The sequence below is a fragment of the Excalfactoria chinensis genome, chromosome 3, assembly GCF_039878825.1.
Source record: "Excalfactoria chinensis isolate bCotChi1 chromosome 3, bCotChi1.hap2, whole genome shotgun sequence".
NCBI lineage: Eukaryota > Metazoa > Chordata > Aves > Galliformes > Phasianidae > Excalfactoria > Excalfactoria chinensis.
The window spans coordinates 2478855-2495916 of NC_092827.1; positions in this window are offsets into that span (position 1 = coordinate 2478855).

The window sequence follows — 17062 nt, forward strand, 5'->3', positions numbered from 1 at the left end:
ATGGGTCCAGATTCCTTTCAGCAGTGCTTGGAGTCAGAACAAGGGGCAATAGGCACAAACTGGAACACAGTTCCATAAGAACATGAGGAAAACATTTGCTGTGAGGGTGACAGCACTGGAACAAACTGCCCAGAGAGGCCTTTCACTGGAGATATCCAAAACTCACATTTATGCTTTCCTTCATAACTTGCTCTACGGAGCTTGCATTAGCAGGAGGTGGACTAGGTGATCAACAGAGGTCCCTTCCAATCCATATAACTCTGTAATTCTGTGATTCTGTAAAGTCAAAAAACGTTTTCTTCTAAACAGATTCCATTAATGAAGGTGGAAGAAAAAGACAGAGACAAAGAGGGAAAGAAAAAGAGACAGAAAGAAGAAATCAAGATGGAAAGAAAGAAGAAAACAAACAAACAAAAAAGAAAGAATGAAATTGTTAATGAAAATCATTATGAAAAAAATCTAAGGGTAGTTTTATTCATACTGACTAGAATAAGACGAAAGAGATCCCTGTAAGAAAAAAATACCTCTTTTCTACCACTTCATGCTCTCACCTGTTAAAAGAGAAGTGTATCATGGATCCACAACATAAACTTACCTCCTCTGTGAGAATCTGAGGCTCTAACTCGTGCACCAGCATGTTTCCAAGGACACTCACTGGTTGCTCAACTGAGCCATTTAACCAACAAATTATCAAACCAGTTAGATGAAAACACAATAATAGTTAATCAGCTTTTACAAGCTCACACATCGAACTCCAACAGTAAAAACACTTCATTAGTAGCTTCTCGTTTGTGTGGCTTTCCTCCACATCTCCTGTGTTCCACTTTGAATATTTCTACAAGATACAAACCAGTCAATAAATGCTTGAACTCCTCCATTTCTTTTACTGAGGGACCCCTCTAGAGCCTATTAACACCCCGTTTATGGAAAACAGAGAGGTAGCTACCTCCACCATGTGTTGGCACTCACTAAAAGGCTGTTAATACTTTGTGTTTCAGGGCATAACAAAGTAAGGCATTCCCAGGGGGGGAAAACATAAGAAAAAAGCCCAGTGGGTAGAAAGTAAATATGTTAATGACACTGTCCACAGAATAGGGCTGAAGAGGAAACCAGAACATCTGGGCTAGAAAAGGACACCTAGAAAAATAAGCTTTCTAATGTCGTATTTTGGTGCAGCTTATACCAGGTGTGCAAAGAGAGGAACTGTACCAGAGTAAATGTCTTTACTGCCTCTGTAGCTGTGATTATTTTAGAACAGTTATCAGATTTCTAACACTGCAATTTTTAGTCCAGTTTTCAAGGAACATTTCATGTCTATCAACATGACATCTATCTATTTAGCTTCTCTTTTTCCTTCTTCAGATAGTTTTAAACCACACTGGAAAATTCCAACCACATTTGACTTGATAGTTGTCTCAAAGAAAAGATGTTCTGACAGGTTTTGTGGAAACTGATGGCTGGGAAAATGAAAGATAATCAACAGTGCCTTCACCATGGGAAAGAGGGTTAAAATCACTACTTTGCTAATACCATGGAGAAAGCAGCTTGCTGGCCAATCAGCACATGAAGCAGCTTGCCCAAACACATATAGGTCGGAGAAAGGCAATCCTGTGCAGAAAAGTCAGAGAATGAAAAGAACAAAATGGTGGTAGATGAAGATTGAAACAGGTATTCTGAAAATCAAGCTTACTTCTTGGACATAGAATATCTATTTTACTTATTAACAGCCACGATTTTGACAGCAAAACATTTAAATATGAAGACTAGGGCTGACTTTCCTCATTTGAAGTGCTTTGCAAAGAATGATTAGAGTTAACTGAAGTTCTATAAGATCAGGTCTACGGCTCAGAGAAGTAAAAAAATAAGCTTCCCAGTGTGAAATGCATGTTTTTCCTAAGTTAAATGTCTGCAAGCTAACTTGCTTGAACCTGAATCTGTCACCTATGGCTCCATTTATAGTCTGGGAAGTGCAACAAGCTCCTCTTAAAGTGATTTATGCATCTAAAATAATTAGAATTAATCCGTTTCAGAAGGCTTCCCTCCATTGACTCTGACAGGAGCCTAAGGTAACTACCTAAGATTAGGTGTCTAACTTTTACCTGTCTAAAGTTAGGAGATGCAGATCTTTCTCCTGAAGACATAAATGGGTTTTGGATCACTCCTTAAGTCAACTATGGTGCAATGAAGCTCAGTTCAGAGATAGGGAGAAAACAGTTTCAATTTACTGCCTGGGAGAAACAGACTGTTCAGTTCTTCTCCCAGAACGACATATTGTGTAATGTCTTACTTCTACTGAAGGAAACAAAAACTTGCAAGAACATGACTGGCAACTCAATTATACTTCTGTCTGTGTTGTGCCTTTGCCTCTAATTCCTTTCGAGCCAAACTGCTGTCCTCTTTTTCCTTCCTTCCTTCCTTCCTTCCTTCCTTCCTTCCTTCCTTCCTTCCTTCCTTCCTTCCTTCCTTCCTTCCTTCCTTCCTTCCTTCCTTCCTTCCTTCCTTCCTTCCTTCCTTCCTTCCTTCCTTCCTTCCTTCCTTCCTTCCTTCCTTCCTTCCTTCCTTCCTTCCTTCCTTCCTTCCTTCCTTCCTTCCTTCCTTCCTTCCTTCCTTCCTTCCTTCCTTCCTTCCTTCCTTCCTTCCTTCCTTCCTTCCTTCCTTCCTTCCTTCCTTCCTTCCTTCCTTCCTTCCTTCCTTCCTTCCTTCCTTCCTTCCTTCTTTCCTCCCTCCCTCCCTCCCTCCCTCCCTCCCTCCCTCCCTCCCTCCCTTCCTTTTTATCTTTTTCTTTTCCTTTCATAGGAACTTAAATCCTTGGATATTTATTGGGACAAACAGCAAAAGTGACTTTCAACACACAGTAGTCTAATACTTGGGGCTGGTGAATTTTGAAAAGGTCTCTTGGCAAAATCTGCCCTTTGGGATCTGTTAGTTACATCCCTATGTTATTCAGACAGGAAACAGAAATGACACAAAACAATCTTTACTGACTTGAAATCAAGTAATATTTGAATTATACTTTTGTTTGTGACATTTCCAGTGTTCTGGAAATTATTATTACATGAAAGCTCTGAAGGTTTGTTCTGAGATATTCAGAAGTTCCCATAGATTAATCTGGAGAAGCACAAGGATGATTTAAAATGCTACCACTGTTTCTTCACCTCACTCCTCCATCAGATATAATCACCCTTTTGGCATAGCTGGTAGAACATTGGTCCAGCAGTCTCAGCCACTTCTAATTGCATTCTGATGTATTAGATAAGTTGCTAGTGAAGCAAGCTTTCAGAGAAACCTGACTGTGAACTTTGGTAGGTAAGCACAGTCATAACGTCTGTTCTGCTGATTCTGACATCAGGCCTAGTAACCTGTGGTAAGGAGATGGTAATAAAAACTGGGAGGTGGCGACAACTCATTAGAGATGTTTGCTTAATTAACGTGACTGGAGCCCTCAACATATGAATTTAAAACCCTCTGTGGACTGGAATGGCCATAATTCAATTTGGCTTAATTTACTTTGAAAGTTAATTCAGCTAAATTGAATTAAGCCTCTTTAATTTTGGATAAAGATATCCACCTAGGAGTTTAAATTAGTTTAATTAATCCACTTAAAATAGCTAATTCAGATTAATTTTGTGAGCATTGTTATGTGGATAGGCCTGTAGGTTCAGTTAAGTAGTATCAATTAAGGTGTTTGCTTCTAAGAAATGCATTTCTTCTAAGCAAAGTTGTGTGAGTACAGCTTGGATAAGTTGCAAGGTGGACTAGAAACAGAAAGGAGTGGGCGGGAGTGTTGACCTGGATGGTCTCCAGAGGTCTCTGCCAACCTCAGTTATTTTATGAGTCTATCAGACTGAGAGATGGTGGTATGAAGGGAGAACGGGAGTATGGGAGTATGAAGGTGGTATGTTGAATGGAGTTCACACTGTGCTTCTTCAGACTGAACTAGCTGGCTGAGTGCAGAGAGTCAATGCATGAGTCAACATTAACAGTTCTTCCACGAGAGATAATAAGGGCTCAGAGATGTAAGACCTGGAGCACATCTCAGCAATACTCTCCCTTCCAGGATCTTTTAGTGTCAAGAATTCAAAACCACCCCTGGCTACAGCATAACTCCTGAAACAAGGGTACGAATAAACAGATCCTATAAAAACCCCTTTCTCAGGTGCCCCCAGTATGGTGTGTTATATATCACAGCCTTGGGCACCTGCTTGATCTGATTGCAACAGGTTGAGGTGTGTACATCTGTACCGTGTTGTTATGAATGTTGACATCACACCAACAGCTTAGAAGGATGGCTGAGGATTAGCAGGGAGAATTTCTGCTCTTCTCCATCACTTGTCCTCCTTTTTCACTCACATTTCTTAGAGGAGCTGCAACTGCATGTCCCTGCAGGGAAGGAAAGGCACACGCTCGAGATGTTTTTCATTGAATACTTTAAAGGTCCCTTTAGGCTTCACAGGTGGAGGATTTTTACATTTCCTTCCCTCCAGGCATGTGAATGCTGGGCCAGACTATGAAGTGTGATGTGGGAAACTGGGACGGCAGATAGGTCAGTCAATGAGTGGATAAAGGCAGAAAGGCTTGCAGCTCTGTGCAATTCAGTGTTAACCTAGCACTGAAAGGTCTGAAGTCAACACCACTCATATAAGGGAGCAGAACATCCTTTCCCAGCTAACTCAGCATGCAGGTTTCATGACTTTCCCCTACCTCACACCTTCAGCAGTGAGCAATGTGACCCGTCTGCATCATCTCTAATCTCTCATCCTCTCTTTCTCTCTGTATGTGTAGCCTGTTTCTAGGCATATACACACTCACATTCACACTTACTTTAAGCAAAATTACTTTTCTTCATCTTTTTCCTTTCTTACAGTTAAACTGTGGTGATTGAGTGCATGTAAATAAGTGGTGTTTTTGGATTAGCCCTAATTTTTGCTGCATAGCTGAAGTTTGTTTGATGTTCTTTAAGTGGTGGAATTTAAAGAGCATTTCCCTGCTAACTGGAAGAGCTGTTACTTTATTAAATCCTTGATTTGAAATCTTGCTGGCAAAGAAAACGTAGTCAGCTGATGCTGTGAAAGGACTGCACTGTCAATTCTTGCTGAGCCTTAAAACTAGCATGAAGCATAAATAGTGACATTAAATGAACTGACAGTCTGAGGTTTCCAGTGTAAACCTCCAGGAAATAATAACTTGGGTTTGCAATGTTAAAAAAAGAGAGAGAGAGAGAGAGAGAGAGAGATAGCTTATGGTTAAAAATAAAATAAAATGAAAAAAAAAATCCAGATTTAAATTGTTTTAAAGCAAAATCCAGAATAGCTTTTTAGAGGATCTTTTTTTTTTTTTTTTTTTTTCCCCCTTCCCCCTCTTTTCAATTTAATGTTAGCAAAACAGAGGTGACAGGAAAGATTTATGAGGAACATTTTTAAAGGTGGGATCACCACGTGTGTAGAGCAGACAGTGTCTGAAGGGCCTGTAGCATTTGCACTTTATAGAAAATGACAAAAAGTGACTATGTTACAACAAGCAGCATGGCAGAGGTTGAAATTGATTACACCGAGGGAAATATGGAAGAGTGGTATGTGATAGGCAGACACTGCGTTCTGAGGTGCAGCTCAATGAAATACAGAGGTGAATTAGAATTCACCTTTATTTTCATTAATTAACCTTATATCCATTAATTTGGAATGATTTCACTGTGGGTTGAATTCAGTGTGTTTGAGATGGAATGGGTAATTTTGTGAGTTACATCTATGCTGGATAGAGGGATGAGAAAATGTAGCCAACAAACAGAAACTAAGGGCTGTTGAACTGGTAGAATGATCATGGAATTACAGAATCATAGAATGGCCTGGGATGAAAAAGCCAACAATGATAATCTGGTTTCAACCCCCTGCTATGTGCAGGGTCACCAACCAGAAGACCAGGCTGCCCAGAGCCACATCCTGCCTGGCCTTGAATGCCTGCAAAGATGGGGCATCCACAGCCTCCTTGGGCAACCTGTTGACTATGAACTTCCCTTTTCGCAGAGATCCAGCACAATTGTGGATCTGAATGGATGTGAAGAGATCAGAAAGCACCAGTGACCCTAACAGTGATCAGATAATTAAACACTCCTGCTCTGATCTTAGTCCAGTTTCTTATCTAGTAGTGGATCTTGTTCCAATTAAACAATCCTAAGAAGAGAATGAAATTGGAATACATGGAAGCTCATGGATACACCTGAAAAACACAGCTCCTTAGAGGCTGTGGATCTGACTACACAGAAATGTGCACTGTTTTGATAGCCCACTGTCAGTCTGTATCAGAATTGAGATGAACTATGTCATTTCACTCACTTGAAGCCTGGATTATGTTGATTTAGTTTTCCAAGGTGTACATGGGATATGAGTGCAAGGAAATTACAGTTGAGATTATTATGCAGAAAAAAAAGAAATAATAAAAAAAAAAATATAAAAAATAATAATAATAAAAAAAAAGAAATAATAAAGAAGAATCAGTAAGGATGATGGTAATGATAATGGTAAACGCAGCACTGGGCCCAACACTGTAGCCATGTCATTGCATGAATAACAGTCACAGATTTCTCCCACTGTCATCATCTGTTAAGTTTCTTCTCATGACTCCACGTAGACATTACCAGAAGAAGTTGAGTAGAATATGTAATTTTCTATGAACTCCTCTTATTTTTAAGGAGTTTCCCTTTTCAGTCAAGCCTGTAATCCTCAGTGAGCCCAACTTGTACCAAAGTACCTGTCTCTGTGTTAATTTAAACTCATGTCTGAAATAAAACTGTTCAGACATACATAATTATTTTCAGCACATTTAGTAACATTCTTAGACAACTCCGGGCTGGGTCTCCATTTCTAATCCTGGCTCTACTGTTTACTTTCTGAATATCCTTGGGCATCTTATGTTTCCTTACGTCCCCTTTTCCTGAACTTGCTTTAGCTCTACTTTTATAAAGGCCATTTCAGTAGAAACTTTTCAGATGAAACGTCAGAAAGTATTCCATGGGAGCTAGATGCTATTGTTATACTCAACAAGATGTAAGGTTGACTCTTCTTTTTTTGCAATAGCTTTTCCTAAATATGAATTCAAGTCCTTTTCAATTTAAGGTCAGATTGTCAGGAAATATAACAAATGTGCCAGTTACCTCCTCCAGAAAACACATCTCCTGCCTACTAGCATTTTTAGTTTGTAATGAAAGTCCTCTTGTTCTTGAAAATGTCCTTCAAGATTGTCACATTCTTTTAGAACAAAGAAACACGTGCCTGAAACAGTCTGCCGTGTTGTCTCAGCTGCAGCAGGATAGGCCGTGCTTAGGCATCCAGAACATTCAGTTCACTTTCAGCTTTGTAAAAATAAATTTTCATATGTTGTCTCCTTACCTACAGGAGCCTAAATGTATTCTAGATATGTAAGGTCCCAACATGGTCAATGGCTTCCAGTGTCACCACAGGTGCTGAAAAGATTCAGTTGTTTGGTCCTTATACCTCCATATCTTCACAAGAGTATCACCATAATAGGACAGTGTCATGTCTGACATATCACAGATTCCTCAGAGCATCTCAGTTGATACCTTATGGTAAAATCTGGGCAGAGTAATCCTCACAGTCAATAAAGTCCATTGATTCCAGATAGAAATTCAGCTGGTTATCCTCCAGGTGCTTTATTCACTTAACCATATAAAGTATTGATACTACTGCAATGCCTTTAGATCCCTTCCAAGTCAAACCATTCTATGATTCCATGATTGTAAGTTGTCTCCAGATCAGCCCAACATGAGTCTCTGATAAATTTATCTGTCAGCCCACCACAAATATTTCACTTACCTGAGCATGTCTTAGATAATAGTGGGTAACTGAAGGTTGGGAAGTGAATCAAACTCCAGTTATCACACGCCTATCATGGATTTGTGTTGCCTTGACAGCACATGAAATATTGGTCTATACTGGCCCAAGAATGAAGTGATCTACCCTGAGTGTATATTGATAAGGAGAAGAAAGTCACTAGACACTTGGGAAAAGCAGATTCTGAAACTCCTGGAAAGAAAAGTGAGAGAAATTATTTCCTTGATTCTAAGTTGTATTTTAATAAGTGGATAAAAGTGACATTGATATGAATATGCTGGGCATGACTCCTCCTTTTATTTCTGTACTCTTATTAAATTGTGGAGGCGAGTGGCTGAATCAGAAATTCAGGATTTCCTGAACTGCAAATGACGTCTCATGTTCTAAATGCAGCATAAAGTGCTTACAGGCTCAAAATCTCTTGAGACTGGGAATCAGGGTATTAGTTTGGTTCTGGGACACCCATGAAAGGTCAGAAAGTTACCCATGCAGAGAAGTGACTTGTTGAAGCTCATGCAGACTATCTATTGCAAAGTCGTAAGCTGCATGTCAATCTCTTGTGCCCTGGCCATAGTAACATTCATTTTTGAAGGAGTTATGTATAAGTTTAAGCAGATTTGAGTTACACTTTCAAAGACACCCAATTTAGTTTTCATTTGAAATTCTCATTCATCATGCAGGTCAAAGACTGCACATTATTGTTTGACCATGTCACTGTGAGCATTGAAGCCGAGAAATCCAATGTGAACTTGAGTTTCCTGTATAATTGGATTTTGAGTTGTACATTCTCTTGTCTGTATGTCTCAGAAATGCTCATGTGAAACCTTTTCTCGGAATAGGCAGACATGGAAATTTTGTGTGAATATATATATTTTTCATTCCCTGAAAACTTACTCTTCATTTGAATATTACCTTATATGAAAATGTAGACCTTATTTTCTATAGTACCTTGCTAGCTTCATTTCTCCTAATAATTCTGTCTCTGAACTGCAAATGAGATGTACCTGAGCTCTCAAGCATCTTAAATACACTTTGACTTTACATTAGTTCTAGAAATAGATTAAACTACAAGAAGAAGAAAAGAAGCGATTTCTGGCAAGATAAGTGGAATTAGACTAATTTACACTAGATGGGAACCTTCCATCTCTCCTTAATTGCTCTTTTCTCCTTAGTTATATATAGAAGCTTTCCATAAAGAGAGTTATCAGTCTTAAAGTGTAAAAAAAAATAATACAAATTGAGAAAGAAGCCAAGCTGTAGTTAACTGTGACTGAATTCTTTATGAATCTTTATGCCACGGGTAAGAAAAAAGAGTAATCAGAGGATGTTTGTGACAGTCGGTTTGCAAGGGAAAAAGCTACATTTAACATGTTGTCATTATTTAATTTAGCCACCTTTCTCACTCAATGAAGCCGCACACAAAGCAGCTGTGGCAAAGTGGTGATATTCAGGGTTAAACTAATTTGTTCATCATGTAAATCACAAAACAGTTTTGGTTGGAAGGGGTCTCTAGAGGTTATCTTTTCTACTGATGGGATCAGATTGCTTGCCTTATTTACTTGAGAATAAAAAGCGATTTTGTAAAAATGTGAAATTATATGATTTCACCATAACTTAGAATTCAATACGTATCAGTTAGTGATTAAAACACCTAACTTAAAATACAAGAATAGAGTACCGCACAGAAGCCTACTCTAGACTAATCAACTTACCCGTGTCAGCAGATGAAGATGCCATCAAAGGATGATTGATCTCAAGTGAAACATTTAAAATACTTTGGAAATGGCAGAAGAAAGTCACAGCCAGAACTCCTGGTAGTCTTGTTGTGTCTCAAGGGAAGGAATGTTCTGCAGAGCTGCTGAGTCAGAATGATGCACTGCAGATACTCAGAGGTCTGTTTGCATGGCAGACCCCTGAGCTTTTTGGAAATGTGCATTTTAGCAGTGGCATAGAAACAGAAGTCCTCCTGAGCAACGTGTAAACCAAAATTGAGCCTTATTCCTCTTAACAGAAATTTGTGTGTTGCATATGGCCTTTCCATTTTGCAGAGAACAGACGGAGCATGACATGACATTAAAAAAAAAAACAGTGAGTTAATGCCCTAACAAAAAATCTCCAGGTACTGTGTACATGTCTTCAACCTGTGCCTGAAATCATATTTAAGATACACTGTGAAAATTGTTGTTAAATATGAAGAATTGGTAAAAAAGAAATAACCTACATAAATCACCAACAAGAGTTTTTCTGACTTCTGGAATGTGATGAGCTCAACCATCAAATCAAATTAATTAACAAAATTATTATAGTGAATTGGATACTGTATATCCATATCTTCCTTCCTATTTCTAAGAAATATAATCATAATAAAGGTAGGATTTCACTTACATATTATGCATTTTCATCAATTATTCAATTCCTTGGTTATGTTTACTAATTGTAGGGGTAAAACACCCCCAGATATGCTGCTGACATCCCAATGGGTCAGCAAAGCATGGATCTCTCCCACATGCTCTTTGACCACAGACAGAGGTTCCAAGAAAACACAGAAAAGCCAGATATTTGTCCCAACACTATGAGAAAACACCAAAGTTCTTTCTGTTGTCTTCAGTAAGCCCACCCAGATTAATGGCAGGCACAATATCTCATGCTTCCATCAAAAGGAAAAATGGTGTAGGCTAGATTCTGTCTTTCTATTTTTCAGATTGTCGTTTTGTTGATATTTTGGTGTAGTCAAGAACTCTGAAGGTTACAGACTGGTACTTGTATGAAAATCAGATGGTCTTAGAGTTCACTTTGAAATATGCAAACAATCTTGGCCAATATCAAGGGCTATAGAAAAGGCAGTACACATTTTTCTAATATCTCTTTAGGGAAACTTTGCCCTACACTTCTACTAGGTGCGATCATTCAGAGGCATAATTTCAGCTAACATTGTTATGCTGATTATAGTCAGGTTTATGTTTCGATCTCAGCTGACCCTAGGGAATTAATTTCTGATTCAATTAAATGACTAGGTGACATTGTCTGAACTTTTTTTTTCCAAAGTTAAGCTCTGAGAAAATATAGTTTATTTCTGATTGCTCCCATTTACCTCCTGAACAATGCTGCCAAACCTTGCTGAGAACTTTATAAAACTGTGCATCTAGGTTTCTAACCTTGAGATTGTCATTGCCCTGGAGTGTTCTTTGGGAGAACATTCCAAAGATTTTATTCTATCATAAAGTATTTACATCCTTCTTTTTTTTAGGAATGTGGGAATATACATAAAACAGAAAATAGACCGTAGGAGAAGGGAACCTGAGGCTTCTAACGGATAATTAAGTCTAATGTATAGATGAGAGCATTTTATATCCTGCTGGGGAGCAGGTAGGATGCTGGGACCATCTGAAGTAGCACCCATTATAAGGGCAACTGAATTCAATGCTGTGAGTCTACGCTAAACATGACATCTGAAGTTGTTATTCTTGTCAGCTTTTATAGTCAGTAGAGAGAAAAATGTGCTTCCAATTGATAATTACATAAATTAGAACAATATGTTTGACATATTTTGGTTTTGGCCAACCCTAAATGTTCCAGGACTAAGAGCTGGAATACAGTAACCAGCCTTCCACCTCTGAATGTTAAAGTTAAGCCTTTTTCTTAGTCACATCCTGGACCTAATGGATATGAATTCCTTGATATTTAACTGTTGGCTTTGAGTGAAAGGCCAAGAAGAAATGCCATCTTTTTATCAGGTAATTTGAATACTACTCTTGAAGAAGTGCTGGTTCATGACTCCCTGTCTAGGTGGATATGGATTGAAACCCAAATCATCCCTTCTCTAGCATATATGCAGAGAAGATTTCAGGATTTGAATCCTTCTTAACTAGTGAGATTTAATGCTAATTTTAAAATGTTTGTCCTGAACACAGAACATCATAGAATCATGGAATTTTTTGGGTTGGTTTGGGACCTTTATGATCATCTAGTTCCAAGCCACTTGCTATAGGCAGGGACACTTCTCTTTCTATCCATTCCTTTCCAGAATGCCCCTTTTCCTTTTTATAAATTAGGCACCCAGATCCTCTGCATATGAACTATTCTGACCTGAGTTTTAACACCTAATTCTCTCCCCATACAGCTGTTGGAGTGTCAGAGAAATTGAATACTTCTGTTGAATATTTAATGCTTCAGAAAATTCAGTGATATTTTTTATGCTATATACCTATATAAGGAGTTATGTTGTTCTTAAATACATATCCAACCTTAGCATTCATCACATTCCTTTGTTAGTGGCCTGAGCTCTCACCTGCAGAACAAGTAGCACATTCTTAATCTAGGTACGTAACTACCCACAGTGACTTTAAAAATAAGCATGTTAAACCATGATCATCAGCCACAAATGTTCAGAAATCAGTACAGATGCCAAAATGACACGATAGCCCTAAAAAATGGGATTTGTATTTACTTACAATGGAAGAAATAGAAGACATTTTCTGTTTTTTTCTTGGTGTTTTTGTACTGTTTTGTTTATTTGTTTGTTTTTGGTTTTGTTTTATGAACCCTAAGGGTTATTTCAAAGTTGTACTTAGAGGTCATGTTGTTATCATCATAGTATCATAGTATTGTGCGAGTTGGAAGGGACCTTAGAGATCATCGAGTCCTATATTTGTTTATTTTGTATAATCATTGAATCATAATTTGATCATAGAATCATAGGATCATTGTCTGTTTTTAACCAGCAGACCTAAAAATTAAAAATAATTTGAAAGAAAATAAAATCAACATAGAGTTCTTTAGACAATTTATAAACTTTGGGAGGTGAATCTTTGACAAAGATGAAACTTTCAGAAGGTAAAATGATGAACGAAGGTAGTACTGTGCAAGGCTGAGGTTTGGTAGGGTTTGTATTACTATCACTACTATCCCACTGTACAACTTATATGTACCTATTACATTACTGTTACTACCCTATTGCATTACTGTTCATTTCTATGCTTGTATTCCATTCATTGTTTAAAACAGGGACAACAGCTCTTGCTTACTTCAAATGAGTTTTGCGATTAATGTCTCTGAGGTCATCACTTTTTAATGGAACACTGGAGGCTTTCAACAGAACTGGTCTAATATTAAATGTGGAGGTTGGTGGCCCTGTATGTGGCAGGGGGGGTTGGAGCCTGATGATCATTGAGGTCCCTTCCAACCCAAGCCAGTCTATGATTCTCACAGACACAGACAGAGTTGCTTGTGTTGGAAGGGACTTGAAAGATCATGAATCTCCAACCTCACCGCTGCAGGCAGGGCTACCAACCTCCATATTTAATACCAGTCCAGGCTGCCCCATCCAACCTGGCCTTGAACACCTCCAGAGACAGGGCATCCACAGCCCATGGATCCCATTTCTGTGATTCCATGAATTACTTAGAACACTGAGAGTAGAATGGAAGTGTAAAATACTCATCATCTCATCATTCAAACTCTCTGTCAGAACTTTTTGTTTATTTTTTATGTTTTACTGACAGCTGGGTTACTTTACTCTCACCTTTCCCTTGCAATTCATGGGGGTTTATGAGCTTTCTCAAGCTGTTAGGTACTAATCACCCTGAGGAAGGATCTCACAATCTGATCTTGCTCCTTTCCTCCCAAATGCCATGCAGTCATCTCAATTCACTTCATCTGAGGCAGTGACTTACCTTCTTTCTTGCTAACTCTGCATTCCTGCAAAAGAATTGAAATGAAAGGTAATACATTCAGCTCCATCATTCCTATTTCTATTGAACTTTGCCAAGCTTGGAAAAATAACTTAAAAACTCCAAAAAGGTGTGCTATTTTCAGATGAAAAATGTATTTAATCACAAGCAAAGATTTAAGCACATGCTTGGCTACTATTTATGAAATTCAGGTGCATGCTTTACTGAAAAGTCTTTCATTTCAGCATGAACTTAAATATAAACTTATGTGCAAGTCCTCAGCTCAGGGCAGACACTAAACACATGCTTGAATAAACACATATGCTTTAATTTTAAAATGGAAATACCATTAAGAGTAAACACATTTTAAGCACTACATACCTTGGTAACAGAGGACCTTGGAATGTGTGTCTACCTGAGAAATCAAAGAGCTTTTATTTTTATTTACAAAATATATGAAAGAGTTTCTTCAAGCAGACCGTATTATAAGCATGAAAAGTAAAGGTATGCAATGAAAATTTGGACAGGTCTGAAAGGATGATCCTCTTGTCTATAATGAGCGGAGCTGTGTTATCACTTCTTCACAGAGCTACTATAGTATAATAATAATAATAATAGTAATAATAATAATAATAATAAATCTCACCAAATGGCAATGCAGCTTTCTGTTCATGACATCAATTTTTATTTCATGTGCTATATGGAAAATTCACTGATTTCCAGTCCATTAAAACACATTTCAGAGCTGTGTTGTTTGAAGTTACTTTACTTCAGAAACAGCTCTTTTCAATTAACTCCAAAACCTCTTTCAACAGCCTTTCATAAATAGGCCAACATCAATGGCATGCTCTGAGTCAGTATGTATCTCTAATGGAAATGCACAATGGGCCACGCTCCATGCCTCCAGGGAGAACATCTTCCATTTCAGACAGATTCAATGAGAAGTTTTGCCAGCTATTCTGGGTCTCTCACTTTTTTTTTTGTCTCAGGTTTAGCTTATAGCTGATCAATGGCTGTGCTTTTTAATTACACTGTATGTTTGGTAATGATTTGTCACTCACTGAACCTGGGTGCTCTTTTTAGACAGCCCAGGGTAAAAGGAAGAAAATAGAAGGTAAAGCTAACCCTCTAAAACACGAACAGTTGGGATTAGTCTGTGTAACACGTTCTGCTATCCTGATTGTAGGGGAAAAAAAAATGGTGGAAGAAAAGGCAAAACTATGGGGATTTTCAAAAGCCACTTAAACGTTTTTTCATTAACCTAAATTAGTTGAGATCCCAAGATAGGTTTTGAGATTACATTTCATACCGATAATTTAACAATAATAATAATAGTAGTTATTTGCCGTGCAGGTGGATCATAGTGATGACATTCTGAAGAAATTCAGAATAAAGAGCTCACCATCTTCCCCAACCAGCAGACTTGTAGCAATACTTGCACACAATTAGGCTATATTAACAAAGACGCAGTCACGTTTAATGATACTCAAACATCTTTTACATAGATTCTGTCCTCCTCACTTTTGGGTTGAATGTGTGCAATGTCAGCACATGGCTGTTTGTATCGGTACTTAGCACATCTGGAAATATGCAAGACCACATCTGCATTATACAATAGTGAGCAATGCAGAAATTCCTGTGTTACTGCAGGTAAAAGTTAGTAAGTCCCTACAGTACATGCCACTTTTCTACATCTTGTAACATGTCCCAGATCATTCAGAAGAGGCATGCGTTTAACTGTTTGAAAATACACCCCTGAGGCCTCAGATTCTTATGTCAGTCTTTAAATATAATTTTTTTTTTTCTCTTAAAGCAGCCTTTGAACTGTCATTTTTGACTTAAAGTGTGAAAAATCGTGTGCTTAATTATTAGCTGCCTAAATAGACTGAAAATCAGAGGTAGTTTTCTATTCAGCAGTGGAACATAATTCTAGAACATCTTCTCTTCCATAAGAGTAAAAGAGGCAGAAAATCCTATATTTAACTGCATGATCTGTTTTTGAAAGGTGTGAGACGATGTGATACACTGCCAGAACAAGTGACCAGAGCTGCTGATCTGAGAGCAAGATCCTTTTCAGCCCTGTGCTCCTATGAAATATAGGAGTACAGACACACAAATCCCAGTTTCAACTTTTGTTTTGGAAATTCTTCTTTGAAGACCCATCACCTGACAACAGAGTCTGGAGATTTTCTGCTATGTTCATTGGAAATGTGCTATGTCTGACAAGTTCAAAATGAAGTAATAATACGTGAATAATGTCTCGGCTTCTTATCTACAAGTTTCATTTCAACTTCTCTCGTCTTTTCATTTCTAAACTCTCACAGGTAATGACTGTGAGCCATTAAGCCCAGTGCAATCCCAATTTCTGCTCGAACGTCTAACATCATGTTGTAATGGTAATGACGATCCTAATAGCGCATAGATGCATCAATCAGATTTTGTCTTGCAGCTGGATAGACCAATAGAAATTGGAGAAATTTGTGTTTTATCACCTCAGGAAGCCTCAGGGTTAAGATCACAAAATACTGCTTCTAGAAACATTTACATGTCCATAGGAGATGTGGCAGGGAAGGAAGAATACTAATCATGGAATACTAAAGTGCAATTTCCAATTTCATTTTAAGGCACGAGCATTGAATTGTGATATAGATTTTAATAATTGTAGAAGAAAGTAAACATCAGACATGATAAAATTCAAACAAAAGTTGTGATTTCACTTCAGGTTGTTTTTTATCGAAAGTATCATTTTTTTATCATTTTCATCATCATTTTTCTTTTTGCTGAGCCTGTTTGATCATCAAATCTCAGTTTTCACAGAATTTTTTAATGGTTGCTAGTTCATGCAGTCACTGCTTTCTCCTGGATCATCACTATTACATTTACCTTAGTGGAAAGTGAAATTATACCTGTATAGGCTTATTTCCTCATTTGTGGAATTCTTTACTGAGAGTGGTGAGGTGCTGAAAAGGGTAGCCCAGAAAGGCTGTGAATACCTCGCCCTTGGATTTGTTTATGAGCAGGTTGGATGGGGCCTTGGGCAACGTGATCTGGTACTTGACCTAGTGGCTGTCAGCCCTTCCTGTGGCAGGGGATGGGAACCCAAAGATCCTTATCTATCTATCTATCTATCTATCTATCTATCTATCTATCTATCTATCTATCTATCTATCTATCTATTCACTCTTTGTCCCTCCCCTGGAGCCTTTTCATTCTTTTCTACATATTAGCATAGATAATAATAAACAGAAAACTCTGTTTTCTCAATATTTTTTTTCCCCATCCCCTCTTTCTGTCTTCCCTGCTATTTTCTGTGCCCTCAGTGTGTGGAATGAGTGCTTAAGAGGGAAAATAGATAACAGCACACGTCTATGAAATGTGAAAAATGAGTTTAAGCTCCTTTTTATAAATTCAGATTTCCATTTCCTGATGAACCACTCTAAATGGTGAGATGTTTGCCAGCCCACAGCACAAGCCATATAAATCTGATATTTTACTGTTCTTTGACACTAAGCCCAGTTTAAAAGATATGACTTTCCTGTACAAGCTCTG